Source organism: Amphiura filiformis, chromosome 4 (genome assembly GCF_039555335.1).
Source record: "Amphiura filiformis chromosome 4, Afil_fr2py, whole genome shotgun sequence".
Classification (NCBI taxonomy): domain Eukaryota; kingdom Metazoa; phylum Echinodermata; class Ophiuroidea; order Amphilepidida; family Amphiuridae; genus Amphiura; species Amphiura filiformis.
Genome location: NC_092631.1, coordinates 28,334,413 through 28,355,254, shown reverse-complemented (window position 1 = coordinate 28,355,254; position 20,842 = coordinate 28,334,413). Strand labels below are relative to the sequence as shown.

Here is a 20,842-nt window from a genome sequence, read left to right as displayed (position 1 = left end):
ATTTTCAAACTCTTTACATTTTGAAACTTTTAACACAAAAAAATAACTACACACATATGCAAAATATTGTGAATATTGCTATATTTAATTTAAAAAGCAGTTTTAAGTCAATTTTATTATTTCAGGTGACCAGGCCACTTTCTCATCTAGATACCCAAATAAATCATGAATCAGTTGTTTCAACTGAATTTTATTCTAAGAAAGTTATATTTACTGTGTGAACAACGTAAAGGGACACCAAGCTCATTTTGTGCATTTTCTCAAATTCTGAAAGAACTTGACCAAATTTTATAAAGTAACTGTTACAACCCCTGCTCCAGCAATACAGTGAGCTTTAATTTGGAAATATATACATTTGTTTTCACAATGTAAATATTTTTTGGGACACCAAAGCACTTCAACAATTTTCAAACCAATGCATTTTTTAATTCTTCACATTTTTGTAATCTATTTTATTTCCCTTTAAATCATGCAAAGCCCAAACATTTAACAAACAAATAACAATAAAACAACCAATTTTATAGAAAATATATTCAATTGAAATTTCACATGGTAAATGAAAATGGGGGACACCAAAGTTGACAGGTGAAACCTATTTTTGATGAAGTCGGTATGAAGGGAACATACAATTTGAATGTAAGAAGTAAGTTTATTATGGAAGATCTATCTTTAGTACACATGAAAATTGAGGCAAAAAACAAGTACATAATGAAAATGTTGAAGGAATGAGCATTTATTTTTTTATAAACACATATTTTATATGTCTTAAAAAGCGCCTGAAAATTATGATTTTTTTACTCATTTTTGTGCAAAATTCATAATATTGCAAGGTCATGAACCAAATTTCAGGTATTTTAATTTGTTTATAGAAATGTTAGTAAGAGATTTAAACAAAAAAATTGGAAGTTTATTATAGAAAATTGCCAAAATGGCACATGAACGCACACACACTGCTGTAATTTGCCATTGGACCCCTCAAAAATGATGCCACATGTGCAATTCTTTGAATGTTGCCATTTCCTGCTTTAGCTGGCTGCTTTATTATAATTCTTGTAATTTGAAAGACAGCAGGGGCGTGGCAATACAATCCATAGCAAATTCATGGGCCCTGGGGGTTCAGGGGCCCAAGCAAATGTGAAAATGTTTTACTAGGTTGGTGTTACTGTGACATACAACTTATTGTATTTTTTGTTTGAATCATATGCTGACCACATGTTGGAATACACTGTGTGTGTTTTGACACCCTGTCATGTGTTAGAAAAATAAAATGACAATGAATAAAAATACAAATTTACATATAATCTATGTGTTTGTTTTTGTGATGACTGGTGCATCATGTCATCAGCCATGTGTTAGAAAAAATAAAGTGGTAATGAATAAGAATTAAAATGTATCTATACGTTTGTTTTTATGGTGACTGGTGTAAGGACTGATCAAAATTAATGGGTGAGCTTTTTTAGTTGAAAGGGTTGAGCGAGCATGTTTTTGAGCTAAAAACAATTGAATTAATAAATTGCCTCCAAAATTTAATTGGTTCCTTTTGTGATGTTTTTTTTATCTTTCACATTCACCCAGCCCTTGCACTAACAATGGGTGTAAAATTTTCGCAAAAATAGTTTGGTTTTCAGTGAAAGTTTTGTTCAAGTTCTGATGAGGGGAGGGGCAAGTTGTTGGAAAAAATGTCCAAATCTATGAATGCCTGCTGAATTCCAATAGACTTATCAATTTTTATAAGACTCATCCACAATGATATACCGACTTGGGTATGGGGTGGTGTGGACCCTGAGTGATATCATGCATCAGTATAGCTGCTAAGCTGAATCATTGTGCACTTTGCGATAAAAGCATGAGAGTGTCCACACATGGAAGTACATGGCCCAAAGTTTATTTTAAGATGTAGAGCCATTTCAGATTTGGCACCTAGTGACTTCTAGAGGTCACATAGGGGTAAAAATATGAAAATGCTCCAATTTTGCCAACAGATCACCAAATTATTCGCCTGATCAAATTTTTGAGTAAAGGTAAAATTTCAACTTGCTCCGATTTTGACAGAAATGGCAAATTGTCCATTTAGCTGACATGAATCATAAAAATAATAGTTTTGCATATCGTACTGTGTTAACCTACTGAGATAGAGGTTAAAAATGTCAAATGCCATTGCCAAGGGCCCTGTTGATCGTTGAATTCCATTGCAAATAACAAGTAAATAGTACATTTTAGATGGTAAGTACTATACTGTTTAGTACTTACCATCTAAAATGAACTGAAATATTTCGACATCTTAAAATAAACTTTGGACCATGTACTTCATGTGTGGAAACTCCCATGCTTTTAGTGCACAATTGTACCAAATTTGGGAGCTTAGCAGTTAAACTATATGGACACATGTGATAATAATTAATAAATGCGCAGGCCCATTTCATACTGAATTTATTACGCATTTCCCCAATCTTGGCCTTTGCTTTCCGTGCCACCCAGTCAAATGATAAAATTCGAACTTTTAGGCCCAACTGAGATTTAGGGGTGCTGAAGTTTGGTTTCGTGGGTGTGCTGGAGAATTTGAAAGCGACCCCATATATATGCCAATTTTAAAAGAAAAACGTTTTGGCTAAACTTAACGCATAAATTGTCTTATTTTACAACTCAGTGTCCCAAAATATGTGGAAAAATTTTAAACATTTTGGCTACTGTCATTTTTTGGCTATTGGGCTATTTTCCTAAAAAAATGAGAAAATCTTGAACTAAAAAGACTCATCCAAATAATACCGAAATTGACATTAAAAAAAGGGGTCCTTGATATACTTAAAGGCCTAAAATGCTACCCAAGGTTAGTAACATTAAGAAAACTTGATGCAAAACATTCTAACATAACGTTGTTAAGTGATTAAACTATTTTGCAATTTATATTTTCAATTATTTTAACCAAATTTGTCAAATGTTGTTGTAGTAGGGTACAGAATGGAGGTCCCGTTCTCGGTGTGAGTACAAGACGTTTTGAAGGTGTTTTTTTAAATAGATTTTAGGACACTGAATAAAATGGAAGGGGTCTGTACCATCTAAAAGTGTGGGGAACTCTCGGTAGAGGGCGTTTTTCAAAATGGCCGCCAAACTCCCTTAAAATCACCATAACTTGGTCAGAGAAGCACCCAACAGAACAATTCTGATGTCTATACCCATGTTTTCAGGGTCAAGGAATCCAATAGAGTCATTTACATCAGCCTAGGACCTATCATTCCAAGATGGCTGCCAAAATTTCAAAATGGCCGCCAGTGAACATTAAGGGGGCGCAACACTAAATCAGCGTCCCATAGTTTAACGTGTGATTTTGGCCTACTTCGAGCGCCATTCCTGGCGTCCCTGCAATACTTTGGCAAAATAAATTTGGTATATCAAATTAAAGCTCTGTTTCTGTAGATTCCAAAACTTTTGTCGGCATTATATCGATGACCGTTGACTTTTTCGCTATTTAGCGGTGCAAAAAATATGGCCTAAAAATATACTAAATTCACCACTCACATTTCAAAATCGGAAGTTGTCTTCATCCGCCACAGAGAATTGCTTTTGAGATAAAATGTCCGGTTTTTTCTGCATGTTATTATTGAAGACACTTGTCGAATTCATATGAGTGATTTAAAGTGAACATGTCGGTAGATATGGTCGCTACAATCTCATACCGTAAAATGAGGGTAACTTTGGGCACTTTTCAGAGTTTTTAAACCACTGCTTCCAAACAAAACCAATTATATTTCTAATTATTTCTTTTTATGACATTAGGGTTCCCTTCTACACCTTGAAGTTGAAAAAGATTTTTAGATAATTTTGAAAGGGTGCCCTAGGGGTTAAAAATAGCCTGACCAATGTTACCCCGCATTTGGGGCAACTTTGGTCAGAGTATTACATTCCAAGAAGAAAAAAAATTTAAAAATTGATCTTCGCTGTATATGGGCAAGTTTTTGTTTTTGTGACATTTAACCCCTTGCAAAATTAATCAACCACAAATCCTTGCTCACAAATACCGATTTTAATTTTTCTGAAAAAATGTAAAAAATGCTCATTTTGGTCAAAATGTCGATATTTTCGTAAATTTCAAGAAAATTGGACATGAGCAACTATTATTTCTTCCAAATATTATATTTCTTTACAAATTGAGACCAAATATGACTAAAAACTATATTGCTGTACGGAAATATGACCATTTAAAAAAAAAAATTTGACCGACCAAAGTTACCCCGCTTACCGAAGTTACCCCATTTTACGGTACTCACTATGGACTATATTACCCGAATTTCGTTCTTACATAAAATGCGTAGTGATTTAGTGTTGCGCCCGCTTAACTTGGCTATATCTCAGGTGCAGAAAGTCCTAGAAGTATGATTCTGGTGTCTATACCCATGGTTACAGGGTCTAGAAATCCATTAGAATAATCAGTACAGAACCTTAAAATCCCAAGATGGCCGCCAAAATTGAAAAATAACCACCACTAAAATGCAGAATTTTGCCTATATCTTATCTTTATCTGTGGTTTAGACGGCACTGTCAGGGGTTTACGATCCTTACCTGGGGCTAAGATGCCTTAATCTTAGCATAACGCAGTCTAAACCCCAGATAAGGTATCTAAACCCCAGATAAGGCGCCGTAACCCCAGATTAGGGGACGTAGACCCCAGATAAAGCAGGCCAAACCCCAAATAAGGTGCTTAACCCTAAATAAGGAACATAAACCACAGATAAGGCATCTAAACCCCACGTAAGGTGCCCTAACTCTAGATAAGGGTCGTAAACCCCAGATAAGGCATCTAAACCCTATAAGAGACGTAACCCCCAGATAAGAGACGTAAACCCCAGATAAGGCAGTCTAAACCCCAGATAAGGCGCCTTAACCCCAGATAAGGAACGTTAACACCAGATAAGGCATCTAAATCCCAGATAAGGCGCCTTAACTTCAGATGATGTACGTAAACCTGGGAAAATACAGTCTAAACCCCAGATAAGGCATCTAAACCCCAGATATGGGACGTAAGCTCCAGATAAGGCAGTTTAAATCCCAAATAAGGCAGTCTAAATCACAGATAAGGCAACTAAACCAAGATAAGGCACCCTAACCCCAGATGAGGGACGTGAATCTAGGATAATGCAGTCTAAACCCCAGATAAGCTGGCTTAAGCCCAGATAAAGGACATTAACTGGAGATAACGCAGTCTAAACCCCCGGTAAGGCGCCGTAACCCCAGATAAGGGACGTAAACATATGATAACACAATCTAAGCCCAAGATAAGGCACCTTTACCGCAGATAAGGAATGTAAACCCCAGATTAGGCAGTCTAACATCAGATAAGGTGCCTTAACCTCAAATAAGGGATGTAAACCAAGGATAACGCAGTCTAAACCCCAGACAAGGCGCCTTAGCCCCAGCAAGGAGACGTAAGCCCAGGGCCGGATTTACCATTGGGCCAGATGGGCCCGGGCCCAGGGCCCCCAAAATTTGGGGCCCCCAATTTTAACCATATGCATGTTTATTTTAGCCTCCAAAATGATAACATTGTAAAATTTTGCGCGCTTATCAGGGGTTAAGGCAGCTTATTTGAGGTTTAGACTGCATTATCATATATTTACATCCCTTATCTGGGGTTAAGGTGTCTTATCTGGAGTTTAGACTGTCTTATCTGGGGTTTACGTCCCTTATCTGGGGTTTAGACAGTGTTATCCCAGTTAACGTCCCTTATCAGGGGTTAAGGCAGCTTATTTGGGGTTTAGACTGCATTATCCTATATTTACATCCCTTATCTGGGGTTAAGGTGCCTTATCTGGGTTTAGATGCCTAAAGAATAGATCTGGGATTTAGACTGCCTTATCTAGGGTTAACACCCCTTATTTGGGGTTAAGGCACCTTATATTGGGTATAAATGCCTTATCTGGTGTTTAGATTGTGTTATCCTAGGTTTACGTCCTTCATCCGAAGTTAAGGCACCTTATCTGGGATTTAGATGCCTTATCTGGTGTTTACGTTCCTTATCTGGGGTTAAGGCGCCTTGTCTGGGGTTTAGACTGCCTTATCTGGGGTTTACGTCTCTTATCTGGGGTTTAGATGCCTTATCTGGGGTTTACGACCCTTATCTAGAGTTAAGGCAACATTACATGGGGTTTATTGGGTGTAGAGTTTGCCTCAAGAACTTGCCTCTATTGACAGGCACAATTGAGTGCCCCTCCCACCTCCCAAATGTATACGGTATATAGGCCTACTTTGAATATCTTGCATAAATAATTTTAAAAGAAGTCATAACCATTTTATATATTGCATTTCTGAGAATCTGTAACCATCTTAAATCTTGCTAATCTATTTTGCTGTTTTGGGAGAATATTTGGGAGATTCAGGGAATCTTTTAGAAAACTTTGTAGTTGAAGAAACCTTTAGATGGAGAAGCAGAAAAATGTCTTAACAGAGACTGCAGCTGGAGAGCGAAAGTTCCCAGGACCCGAAGTCGGGGAAAGTTGCAGTAGACTGAGAGAACTGGCAACAGGGTGTAGTTTTAGCTGGGCTTGTAAATCTTAATACCATCAAGACTGTAAACGTCCTAAAAAACAAGCCAGATAGTCCAATAAATCCCGGTAACTATCGTGCAAATCCTAGTTAAATTTGCTGTATTGGGCAGAGATATACATGTAGTACTTAAAGTGCTAATCAATCATAATATATGTTATTGGGGCATTTCAAGAGCACCCTTATTTGGTTGGAAAAGGTCGTTGAACTTTTACACAGAAAAAAAGTTCAAAAATTGTTCGGACTTTGTTAAAAACACAAACAATGTGTTCATCTACTCATAAGGATTCAGAAAAAGTTAAGTTTGACCTATCTCCGACGTACGGTTATAGACTTATAGAGTTTTCTAATTTCTTGCAACAAGACAACTACTTTGAGATAATTTTCAAAAGAAAAATTTCTTTTTTGTCCCCTGTGGGAGAAAAATAGACCTTTGACGTCACAATGTTACTTTCTTGCCCATAACTCCATAACCGTACGCCATAGCTAGACCAAAGTATATTTCTTCTCGGAATCCTCATTGCCAGAGGATCACGACGGTATGAGTTTTGAACAGGTCTGAGTAATTGAACTTGACCCCTATGTAAAGTTCAGTGACCTTTTCCCACTAAAATGGGGGTATGCTCTTGTACAGGCCTAAGTGTTGTAATGCCTCCATAGCCTACATGTAGGCCTATAGATTAATCAGCACTGTATGCACTATTACTCTGCCAAATATACCAACTCTGACATGATTGGCCAAATATGACGACTCTATAACATGATTTGCACGATTGTAGTCATGTGAACTAAAATCTCTTGCACTAAGGTGGCAGTCACAACCGGCCATGGTTTTCAATCACCCACATTGTATAAGCAAGGTTTTGCAGCCTGGTTGGTCTGAAAGGCATGAATTCCTATCGAAAAGCTTGAGAATATGCAGAGTAAAGGCATTTCAACAACATTTGAACTTGAGTAGGATTTAATATTCCCTAGAGAAGTCCTTTTCAGAGGGCCGAGCTTTTGTGGCTTTCTAGCGAGTGTCATCTGCAAAGCAAATTGCCCCACTTCACCCTACTGTGTTATGCTTGACGAATGAGGGCAGCACTCCTCGTCACTCCATACATAAATTCTCCCAGCCACATTTCCCTAATATGAAATTTAAAAAAGAAAAATTAAGTTTGGCAGAGGTGGGGTTCGAACTCACGGCGCGCCGCTATCAATGGATACTCTATGAGCCTAGCGCCACTTGTTGGTATCCATCTTGAAACTTATTTGAACATATATCATCGCAACTTCAACATAGCCTACCACGTAACAAGCAAAGACAGAAAACGTACCATATTTTGGAATTTTATTTGTTTAAAAACATTAATATGTGTTAATAGCGCTCAATTGTTGTTAACTGCGTGTTCTACATACAGAAATCCGACAATAAATGGGCTCTACATGGACAATACATTATATCGTAGAAAAGCTGCTCTATCATGAGAGTATGCTGATTTGTTTTGCAATTGATGCTTCTAATGTTGGCTGACATGATGCAGTCATGTCTACAGTAGAATTCATCTCGACCTTTGCAGGACTTAACCCCATTAAAAGCTATTAAACCAAGATAACACTCATTGAAACAGCTCAACTGATTAAATCGGATCTTCTCTGGCTGTGCACATGTGACTGTTTTCATGTGCGATATCGCAATAAAGTTTGTATTAAAGCTTCAGTTGGGTAACCGATTATAAAGGAAACGAAAGGAAACAATGGTATGTGTACCATTGTTCACGAAATGAGACAATGGCGTGCTTTTTGTAAACCAGCATTCTTGAAAATGAGCAACATAATGATTGTTGACTTAACACGGTTTGGAAATAATTTCTTCATATTTTTGGTGTTATCTGTCGTTTACATATCCTTCCTAAAACACAAAAGTACGACCCTCTCCAAACACCTAAATTAGCTAAAAATTTAGGACATGTTACAAAACTATATTGTCTAGAATTTTAGAAGAGTACTTTTAATATTGGCCGGTTATTTTTCACACAGCGACGTTAACTAGGCAATGTACTATTACAAACACCAAAGTACGAATATTTCCAAACATCTAAATTAGCTAACAATTTAGGACATGTTAAAAAACTATATTTTCTAGAACTTTAAGGTTACACGAAGAAACGTATAAAAAACGTATAAAAGACGTATAAAGTTGTTCTCTAAAACAGAGTTTTCTCAGTAATCAAATGTCGCAGCGAGTGAAATGTTGGTGCATTGGATGTAGCTTAACATTTTTTGTGTGTGTTATATACAAATTTTTAGAATAAATTTGAAAATCCTTCGTTTAAAGCATTTTTACGCACCATGTTCACAAGATCAAAAACACGTTCCATGACGTTTTTTTCAAATGTGCGCCCCGTATAAATCCACGCCGAGTGATTGTTTTCTTCTTTTTCGTATTGTACTACAAATCGATCAAAGAAATAATGTTGCCATGGGGAAGAACCAAATACAGTACCGATTAAATTTTAAAAGCCCGTTTTTGGGGAAAATTTTGGAGAATTTGCTTGAGAAAAAGCTGGTTTGTGAAATTATCGATATCTTGATTACGGGACGTTAATTTAGACATCTGAATACCTACATTATTTCTCAACATTCTGCCAATTGATATTCCATTTGATTTTCACTCCAAATTGAAGCTAGTTTTGCAAAAAACGAGGTTTTTCTCCATCGGGTTTGTCCAAAATTTCAGCGGCGACATGCGTGTTTATTCTAAGAGCCATTATGCGGACGCAATTGTAATCACGTCAAATTATAATTATATATCCCTTTCGCCAATCAATTGCGTAAGGTGATGTGTGGCCGAGCGGATAGAGCGTTGGACTTTGAATCTATTATGATTAATTTTTGTGGGTTCGAGTCCCCGTGTGGCTGAAATTTCGTTTTTTCCTCTTTTCTCATTTTTACTTCTGTTCTTCCCTCTTTTCTTTCTCCTTTTCTTTTTTCATTTCTTTTTTCTTTCTTTCTCTTTTTCTTTCTTTCTTTCTTTTTTTATTCACTATTTCTTTATTCTTTCTTGCTCCTTTCTTTTATAGTTTTTGTATATTTGATTAATTCGCTGACTACAGTGATTGATTGTTTTTCACTTTATATAATTCAGAAATTTGTAGGCCTGCTAAGTCTGTCTTGTTGAATATTCCCAAATTCGATTTACAAATAATAATTGCTTTGTGATGTTGTTGTTGATGTTATTTATTTATTTCATCAAAGATATCAAGGCTCTATAAATTTAATATCAACACATTTTCTATTTTTATAAAATCCTCATGAAAATTGCCGAAAACGGCTTGCTCCCGGTACGCTTGTTCATTTTCTGCATGGCTGTTTCTGTTATGAACTTACGCCCCTCTGAAATCAAGCGCATGAAAAACCTTTCGGCTAACCTTAAAAGAGTACTTTTAATATTGGCCGGTTATTTTTCACACAGCGACGTTAACTAGTCATATCCCCATACTGTTAACGTAGGGCTATTTGTAGAGGTCACTCGTCAATGGGAAAGAGCACTGTGTATTGTGTATAGGAAAACGGACAGTAACTGCAGTATGAATGTTTTTGACCCGGGTTTTGATGATCATGAAAGTCAATCTTTGACCGGGATCTTTGACAAGATGTAATTTTGCTACGGAAAGTGCTATGACAAAACGGTTTTCAGATTTGGCTTTCTTTAATCAAGGGTTTAATTTGATATAAAATGATGCGGTGTTTGATGGCAAATTTGAATTCACCTTTTAGGGGATGTCATTTTTCTTCAGCAGGGGGTCATGAATATGACTCCCCCCCCATCGCGGGCTAAAATATTTTACGACCCCCCTATCGTGTGTCAAAAAATTTTATGACCCCCCCCCTTCCATCAAAATTTTAGAGCGGAGTGCACAAAACGCGTTAAAAATTTGGCCCTAAGCGTAAAGAAGGCGCACGGAGAGCGCAAAAATCTTGCATTGTATAACTAAAGATTGTGTGTACATTTTGTTTTAAAAAAGTGTAAGAAAAGTTTAAAATGCGCGTGGCGCGCAAAACTTTTTAGTCAGTCCTTAATAATTCTATAACCCCCCTATTTTGATTGTTACAAAATTATAACCCCCCTATTTTTGGTCTCAAAATTCTATGACCCCCCCCTTCCGAAGAAAATGATAGCCCCCTTATACCTATAAGGGGCTCAGCTGTGCAATAATTTTGAGCCCTGGAAGGAGTGTAAAATAGGCAAGCCGAAAGGGGGGGGCAAGCAATTTTTGCGAGCCGAGGGGGGGGGCAAGCAATTTTGGCACACATATATGGGGCACCTTTTAAATAAAACGCTCTAAAAGGCTTAGGAAAACAGTAAAAAAAATATGCAAATTTTCATGCTCGCAACATATCTAGACCTTTAAAGGTTTGCAAATTGGGATCCCCAAAATTTGGCATGTGTATGTGGGGGGGGCAAAGATTTTTGGCAAGCCAAAAGAGGGAGGAAAGAGATGTTTTGTAGGCTGAGAGGGGGGGCAAGCGATTTTGGTGGGTCGTTCGGACATTTTATTACCCCCCAGGCTCATAATTATTGCACAGCCCCAAATATGGCACATAAATGAAGCCTGTGGTGTGCGACGGATGAGGGAGAAGCTTGGGGGCACCAGTGGCGAAACTAGACTTGCAATCAAGGGAACAGCTAGCTGGGGGTAAATCTGCCACCACCGCCAAGGGAGGGGGTGCTGGGGGGAATACAGATGCATGTGCTCATTTGGGAGAAGGGGCGGCAAGGATTTCAAACCAAGTTGCTGTAACAGCCCCATGCTGGGGGATTGTGCCACTGTCCCAGCTGTACCCTGACAAATTTTCTAAAATCCTCTATTTCTTTTTCAGGCCGGCCTACTAAAAGATCAGAGCTATACTGTACAAGTAACAACCAACTGCCAGTCACCATTAACCAATGCCACTGTGAGCCATTTCATGTCACATTTTGCAGCAGAGGCAGATGAAACAAATGAAATAAAAGGACTGAAATAATGACGGGAAACGCACTTCAACATCACTAATTGAACAATACTTGTGTTGAAAGTCGGGACTCATAAATTAGGTGTAACAGAATGTGTAAAAAATTATTAAGATCTATTAGAAATATTCAATCTAATAGATTAGAAATGAATCTAATTCAATTTTAATATTTAAGGGATTAAAATTGCTTAGATTGATTTTTAACCCCTTAGATTAAAATCAAATTACCGGTAGATGTATTCGAATTAAGATTTTTTTAAATCCATCCAAGTATTTTTTAGATTAAAAATCAAATTAGATTGAATATTTCTAATAGATTAGAATTCAATCTAATTTGATTAAATGTTTTAATCCAATTTTGGATTTGTCCCAGATCACAATCACTCATTTTTAATCTTAAAGGAATTTAGAGGAATATGCTGAATTGTATTATAAAATAAAGACTGCACAAATGTGTAACTTTAGCTGTTATAAATACGCCTGTAGCGTTTGAACTAATAATTGTGTTCACAATATTTCAACATAGAAAGAAGGATGATTTATCTACGCGCATTTTATACCCCATTTGTCCAATCTCGTTCAATAGTAACAACACAGCAGTGCTTTTAAAGAAAAATACCTAAATTGAAAAGTTGCAGTTATTTGTATTGATTTGAAGTCAGTGCAAAGATAAATGGAGGGTTTTACGTGTCACAGTGCTTGCATAATAACCATTGATTGCTGTAAATTGCAACTTTTAAATTTGGGTTTTTTTTTTTAAAAGCACTACTGTGTTATCAGTATTGAACGGCATTTGACAAATGGGGTATTCAAATGAGCGTAAATAAATCTTCCTTCTTATGTAGAAATATTGTGGAAACGATTACTAGTTCTGAACCTATAGGCGTATTTAAAACAGCTGTGTTACTTTTGGTACAGACTTTATATTGGATATCTTCCATCACACAATAGAGGATACATACATAGTAAAAAAAAATCTCCATCATTTATTCTCTATTAAGTAGGTGTGTTCAACTGTTTTGGTTTGTTGGACTTCCTTCTTCATACTTTTTAATGAAAAAATAGTGCTTTTATTTCTTCACTTTCTTACAGATCTCAAAATAAAATAAAACAATGATCAAAGCTACATATTCACCATGCATTCTAATGATTCTTGTTTATTTCATGAACTCTTGTCTTTCTAATAATTATGTACCAGAGAAACAAGTGTAAAAATACATTTAGTAATGAAGTATGAGATAATGAGTGCAAAAAGACCATTTATTTACAGTCTATTGGCAGCCACTAGTCTTTTGAGAAGGCTTTTGTGCAGACCTTCATTTTGGGGGGGGGGGCACCCTTTGTCAAGGCCATTGGGGACCACTTGTCAACAAGGAATGAAGAATACCTTGAAGTTAAACAAAGATCAGGGGCACAACGGCCAAAACTGAAAAACTGCAGGCAATGGCCCTGACTGAAATTCGAGCCCAGCTTGTGTGTTAATATGGTGCCTTCACAAAAGACTAGCATTGACTGACATCGGCTAGTCTTTGCTGAAGGCTTTGGTGTGAATGCATTGATGCACAGCCACAGCCTCAATGAAAGTCCTTAAAATGAAAAAGTTTTAAATTTGATATACGCCACATTTGGGTTAAATGCACTTGAGCAATGAAAATGCATACCTTTAATTTCTTTATATGTTACTTATAATTACAAAATCTAGCCTTGTTACACTCAGAAAATTATTTTTGTAACTTAATAATTTGTTTTGAGATGAAAAACTGAACTATAAATCACTTTTTTAGTTTTTGCCACTAAAAAACTGTTTTTGCCAAGCGGTTTTAATTGCGGTTAAAACCGTGGTTTTTTCCACCTGTGGCAAAAACCTGCGAACCCTGTTTACATGTAGGACCTTTTATTTTAATTTCATGTCAAGGGTTTACATGTATATAGGACCTTTTATTTATTTATCTAATAAATAACAGACATTAACGGGCCTTATCTGCAATAGCTGCCAGGTGACATTTTTAAAAATCTTCATGAGATGTGTACACTACATAATGCATAAATTATCAAGATGTCTATGGGACAGCTATTGCAGTTAGGGCCTTTTGGTTCTAAACCCTTGCTTAGTGGATACTCATCATACTTACAGGGATGAAGGTAAACCAGTAGCGTAGCCAGCGGGAGGGATGGAGAAGTGGAAAAACGGGGACGAGAAGAAGCCTGGGAGAAAAGAAAGAAAGAAGGAGAGGGAGAGGAAGGGGAGGGGAAAACTAGATAGGGACGATACTGACGTTTGCCCCCGGACTGACAATGCTGGCTACGGGCCTGAGGTACACCCCCCCTTGTTGTGCCCCTGACACTATGGATCAGCTACTGAACAATTTGGTCTACAATTATTCTACATCCTGCATCCGCTAATCCTAACATGCGCTAGTCATAAATGTCACTATAGTCCAAGATAAAAAGGGTCGCTAGTCCTAATGGCTGCAGATTTTCCATTGCTAAGGTCTTGTAAACCTTATTTATTTTTGGACTTGTGAACCATTTCCTATTTTTTCGGACTAGCGATCCGTATTTTTGGACTAGGGAACCTTGGCTATACATTGGTTCCCCTCAAGTTCAGTAGTGACGTAGGTGCATATTTTGTTGGGAGAAGTATTGAATTGTGTGCGTATAGTTAATTGTGTAGCAAAAAAAGGTGGTTCGTGTGGCGCAGCCATGAAAAGACATTGATATCACTGCTGAATTTGAGGCAAACCAAAGAAAAGTGCCTAGAACATGTCCAATAATTCCATGCTACTTTTTACAGCCTGTAAGGAACTATGCATTACGATTACATCACATGTCAGTGTCACTTGTTGAGGTCCTTATTGTTTTGATAATTGGAGCAAACATTTACTAGTACACCATGCATGTGTTAGTTTAGGAAAGTTTTCAATGCATGCGAGTGATAGCCCTACTAGTATAGGGCCTTTTGACTGTGGTGGTCCAAAACCATGCTATATCGGAAAACCTGGCTATATCCAGAGAACTGCTAAACCCAGACTGCTAATTCCCCCCTTTCGGGTGGAGCGGTTAGTGGGTTTTAGCGGTTCTCGGATATTGTAGGGCTAGCGAGTGATGCGCCAGATAACAGATGCCAGCTGTTGACTTCCAAACCATGATCCTCTTTGTCTTTCAAGAATTGCGCCATAAAACCAGTATCCTCAGTAGTACTGCTGCACCTGGAAATTGAAATAAAATAAAATAATAGCCAATGATTAATTATTACACATTATTATCAGGATTATGGTATCTAGGCTGTTTGTTTGCCTTAAAGCCTTAATGTACAATCTTTTTAAATTTTTAGATTTTTCTTCCAAAATGATAAATTATTGTAGCAGAGTCATGATTTGCTATTTCAATAGGTGTGAGGTCAAAGGTCATAAAGTAGTCACTTGCAATCATTTTGAAATTTAAACAAAAATGTTTACGAACTGTGAGAGCGGGGACACATTTAAAGCACTAATCTGTAATTTACTAAGTCTACTTGTCGTGCATAGTTTCATGAGCGTATCCATCTTTCTTAGTAAGGAGGGCAAAATAAAACTTAAAAAAAAAAAAAAAAAACTTACAGTTGCATCATACAATACATAGAGATTGTATGTCTTTCAGGATGTATCGTTCGAGTCCGGACTCGAGTCCACTTTTGTCGGACTCGGACTCGGCTCGGACTCGGACATAAAAAGACTCGAAGCCGAGTCCGGTCCGAGTCCATGCAATTTCCATGTTAAATGTGAACTGATTATACCTAAAAATGTCAAAATAGATCTAAAATTTGATTTAAAATTTGTTGACTTCACTTTATTTGCCCTTTTTCCTAAAATTGGGGGCTGTCAAATAAGTCATCTGTCATGTATCCTACATATCCACCATATTAATTAAGTTAATATCTGTGAATTAGCATAGTCATACTTGTTAGCATTGATAATAATTATGCATAATTTTTTTAATAAATACTGTATAAAAATATCTAAAACTTCTTTCATGGAACTTTCTAATTCATGAAACTCAGTGAAAAAGAGAAAAGTGCACACTGGACCATGCAGTATGCATGGCAGCTCATCCTAGTGTATAGTAACTTTGTGCTCCTTACATGCATGTACATGTATGGGTATGGTTATTACATAGGTATTTTACATACTGTTGGTCGCTCGCGATAGATTTGGCTGTTCCATCTTGCGCCCTCAGACACAGGGGACACTTATCGTTGTACTCAATGGGGAAATCACAAAACATGTCATATGATAAATATACCTCTTTGTGAAATAATTTAAAAGTTTGATTTATTATCGGGGAATACGCTCCCAATAAATTACAAAAGGAAAATTAATGCACATTGATGTGTTCTATGCGGAGAAAATTGACTGGAAATCAAAGGCCCTGTACAATCCAGTAGGGATGTCGTAAGGGTGTCCCCTTTGCCAGATGTGAGAAATGGGTAAGTGCACTAAATGGAACAACCCTGACCGAGAGAATACATGTATGTGTAGTTTGTATGTGTTCACTATTCACTGCACATTTGTTCAGTTTTAAAAAGATATTTGAAATTAATATCACAGGTACAAAGCATACCACATACTTGAACTTTTGTTTGGTAACGCATAATCCCCCCACTGCCTGACTGAAGTCAGACTAAAAGTGGGGGATATGGACCCCACCCCTAACTGATTTGTATACATGTGTAGTTATTCCAGGCCTGCTTTAATGAATGTGGTAAAAAGTAAAGCTGTTTGCATACTGGTATCAAAATGGCAAACTGGGAAAACATTTCAACACATTAATTTTCTTCTTGATATTTCTGAAGGGTGAATTTCTATTATTATGATTATTATTATCATTTATTTTATTATTTTATTATTTATATTGTTATCATTATAATATTTTTCTATAATTTATCTCACCCCCATTGAATACATTGCTCTCCATGTACATTTAAATGCTGCACACAGCCTGGTGCCCCTTCCCTATTCCCTGTGGCCTGTGTACATCTGTGAGTTACATGTCACTAATGTGACACACACATGCCAACATCTCCACATTTACTGCTCTCTGATACATGTAGTTTCTAGAGAACTTTTAATACCTGTGACCCCCATCATTTAAAATGTAAATGACCCCAACCCAGTGTTCTTAATTAACCGGTTAATTATAAACGGCGGTTAATTAACGTTAATTAACCCGTAAGATTGGTTAATTATGGCTGGAAGATATATAAATCCGAGCTCGAATTCAATATGCCATCATACTGAAGAACACTGCGCAAGCATTTAACATGAGCAGATGAAGTTTTCTTGTCCACCTTTAGCTTTAAAACATTCCATTTTAAAATATTAAAAAAAAAAAATTATTTTCATATATAAACTTATAATGTCAATTCAACCTGTTTAAAAAATTTTACACTCATTGACACAGATGCACAATGATACCGCAAGTCTGTGACTATACAATTAGAATTTTATCAACTTTGTCTTTTTACATTAGTTATTGATTGAAGCAATCCTGGGCAAAAATGGTATAATCTGCTCACTCTGCTGTGGATTTTTGGGTACTTGTACAACAGGTGGTGGGCATTCTGCCTGGTTGAAGGTATACAGGGATGTGCCACGGTTTTGGGGTACCTTTTCAGCAATTTTGGGGAAAAGCGCCAACATTTGCACATTTTTGGTCATATCAATTTGTAGGCACTCTTTAGCAATGTCATATCATTGAATTTACAACCGTATGATGACAAAACAGACAAAAATAGTAACTTTTTGCACAAGATTTGAAATTTAAAGAGAATTGGCAATTACTCATTAAAATGAGGCTAGTAGGCCTATATACATGTATGGACAATATAGTGTGCTCTTCATTTAAAATGGCATAAAAATTGAAAAATATTATAAGGAACACATGAGGTTTTGACTTCAAGGATAGGTAGTTTTCAACATATTACCAGTAATTACCACATTCACCTGCTACAATGTATAACATTGAATTGCATTATAAATCTGTTGACCTACTGTAATGGGGAAAAGTGTATAGGGAGTAAAAGTGTTAGCTTTCGTATGATATACATTGTAAAACAAATTCTGATTAGAAGTAGGTACATGTATAGAGGAAGTCAGCATCCAAAAGTCTGCGGGGCACATCCCGTACAAATTTTTTCAAAGAACCCCCTCCACAGATTTTTACATATAGACCATGATATAGTCTGCACATATGGTCTATGATGTGGTGCATGACACTCTAGACTAGAGAGCAAGAAGAAGAATACTATTTTAATATTTCCAGTGAACACTGAAGTGATATTAAAGTGTTAAAACTTAAAAACGTCAGAATAATTCAAGATTCATAATTAACCTATTTTACCACCGGTTAAATATGATGCTGTGGTTAATTAACGGTTAATTAACCGGTTAATTAACCGTAAGATTGAGGTTAATTAACCGACTAAGAACACTGCCCCAACCCCCACTTTTTAGGCCCCTACTTCACTGATAGAAACATACATGTTAGATATAAAGTTCAGTGCCCCACCCCAGGCATGGACTCTGACCGAGTCCGGACTAGGGTCATATTTTTGTTTGACTCGGACTTTGCTCGGACTCGGCTCGGCTCGGACTCGGACGAGCTGGACTCGGGTACAAGTCTAAAGTCTTTGAGCTTCTAAAAAGGCTTTATTGGGACGTAGTACGCAAAAAATTTGTTATTTTACACTATTTTCGGTCATGATCAGGCTGAATAAGGTATTGGCATTTTGTGTGGTGTGCTGCACCCATTTGGCTACAACTTTGTAAATGAAATTACTTACATCCTCCTCACTAAGGAAAGCCGTGCTGTTCGGTTGCAGGTGCTTTGCTTCAGCGCATGTTAGTCTAGATTTTTGGAAGATATGCCTTGCAGAATGGACCTTTTCCTGCTAGATCCTGTGCCAGTTTCTGGAAAGACAAAACAATATGACATTGTAATTAAAGCCATATATTGTAACATTTGCTAAGGAGAAAGCCCTGAATATTTTTCAAAATTCTGTTTTTACACGATTTCAATGTACATGTACTTTGTAAACATAGTACATAGGCCTACTCAGCAAAAATCAAAACTTTATGTTTAATGCTCACTTGCTGTGGGTTGGGATTGAGACTGAAGATGAAGTGAAAATGTGACACAATCTGGTCCATCGGGGCCAAAGGAGGCATTTTGAAAATTTTTTTACTGTAATCATTACATTATACATACAATAGGCTATCATTACTGAAATAAACAAAGGTCTAGCATGCTTGGTTCTAAAGTTTTTTGATGTCTATTTTCTTATGTATTTTCTTATTTTTACTCCATATTTTTACCTATCTCAGTTTCAAATTTACGCCTTTGGTCCACATGGACCAGATCATGTCACAAATCATGTTTTCCTATACTATTCTCTCGGTCGGGGCCACGTCACATCCATTTATCACATGCATTGGAGTGAAAACAACTTATCGCATATTTGTATTTGCAGATCGAGAGTCGAACCTGGCACAATAGTGTGATAGCTTGTGATACACTCCGACGCTGTCTCGAGTTCAGTGAATGCGAATTGGGGTTCATTCATATATTTTCATGACTAAGCGATTGTTTGTGCCCGAGGGCTTTAGCCGAGGGCATAAACAACGTTTAGTCATGAAAATATATGAATGAACCCCGTTCATACATACGCAACATTCTGCTTGCTGTTATTTCCCTCCAAAACTAAAAATACCATCATTTTAAACTAAAAACTACCAGTTCCTTATCATTTTTAACAGTTTCTCCAACGCTAATTGTAAGAAAACGTTTTCTTGCTTAGTCCATCGTGCTTGGACGCGCGAACATCGCGTACATCACTCGCGCTTTATGCGTAAATAGCTCGCGAACAAAGCGCGTAATATCCTACTCGCGGCGTCCATCAGTTCTCAAATGCGCAACTCGCGCGGCTTGTTTATGATCGAACGCCGGGCATAAACGTTGTTTATGCCCGCCTATCGACCAATCACGCATGCTGTTTATAGCGAGTACGTATGAATGTTGTTTCAGTCCAGTGCTAAAATAAATTGTCAGCCGGTTCATGCCCGGATGTCCGATCGACAGAATAACAAATCCTCACTGCCAGTTAAAATTAATGTTGTGTCGTTTAGTTTTACTTTTGCATAAAAAAATAATGGTTATAAAAGGAACTCACCTTGCAGAGTCGTGTACGTACAGACAACACACCCAACTCAGCCTGGAGGACGGTGTACACACGGAAAACACTGCACGGTATTGCAATGATCAATGCACAGTCATGTGTGATGCACGGGTGAATGGGACAAATCTCGTCATGTTTTATTCGATGTCCGTGGACATAATTGTCCTCAATCCATCATGTCATTTGCTTCTCTAAATATTAAGTGAATTGAATACTTATATTACTATTGCAAACTAATCCAAGCACGCCGTTAAAATGAGGCAAATAATTCGATTTTCGCAACTGGACACTACTGTCATGACTGTCGCAAACACAGCTGATCGAGGTCAGAGGTGAAATCTGTCGTGCAATGGGATAGAGCGGGTTTTTGCGTTGGGAAGAACGCGCCACCTCATTGGTCAAACAAATCGCTCGCGATGTAGTATAAATCATGCGTATGTCGTCAATTATCATGACTTTATGTCGTCAAGTATCATGACAACACGTCATACAACTCGCAATTATCATGACAATTATCATGACAACACGTCATACAACTCGCAATTATATCGTCAAGTATCGTGACAACTCGACAACTCGAAATTATCATGTCAATTATCGTGACAACACGAAATTATCATGACTTTATGTCGTCAATTATCATGACAACTCGTCATACCCAGCAAACATTGTAATATTGGCCCAGTAATGGCTTAAACCGGTCTACTTCTGGCAATACCGGACACGGCTGACGGAATAACGCCAGTACAAATCCGATACTGGTTAATGTTTGGCCGCCGTTTTCTTATTAGGATAAGCTGTGCCGTACTTGGTCCATTATTGGGCCAATTGAAGACTACCTGAATATGGCATCGAGCCGGCATGTACATACTGGCCCAGTTGCGGCAGAAACTTGTTGGCCGGGCTTGTAGGCCCAGAGTACCGGCCCTGTATTGGCACAATGTTATATTAATGTGGGCGTGGTTTTGAAACCCTGACATTTTTTACTATCAAAATACAATATTTGATCATTATTATCTTCATTTTGAAGGGCCACATGTAATGACATGTTATTATTATTATAAAGAAGAGGCAGCGAGTTTACGCTTGTTCCGA

The 20,842-nt window shown here is 37.3% G+C and overlaps 1 protein-coding gene and 1 long non-coding RNA gene across 2 annotated transcripts in view; both read right to left on the bottom strand.

The window, feature by feature from the left end:
- LOC140150774 (uncharacterized) overlaps positions 1-20,842 on the bottom strand; it is a 171,601-nt gene that overhangs the window by 126,025 nt on the left and 24,734 nt on the right. The window lies entirely within an intron of this gene.
- Positions 13,806-20,083, bottom strand: LOC140150773 (uncharacterized). Its single transcript, XR_011858843.1, has 3 exons — positions 19,742-20,083; positions 18,356-18,482; positions 13,806-14,744 (listed from the first exon to the last, which is right to left on the bottom strand). It is a non-coding gene; the product is annotated as an uncharacterized lncRNA (long non-coding RNA).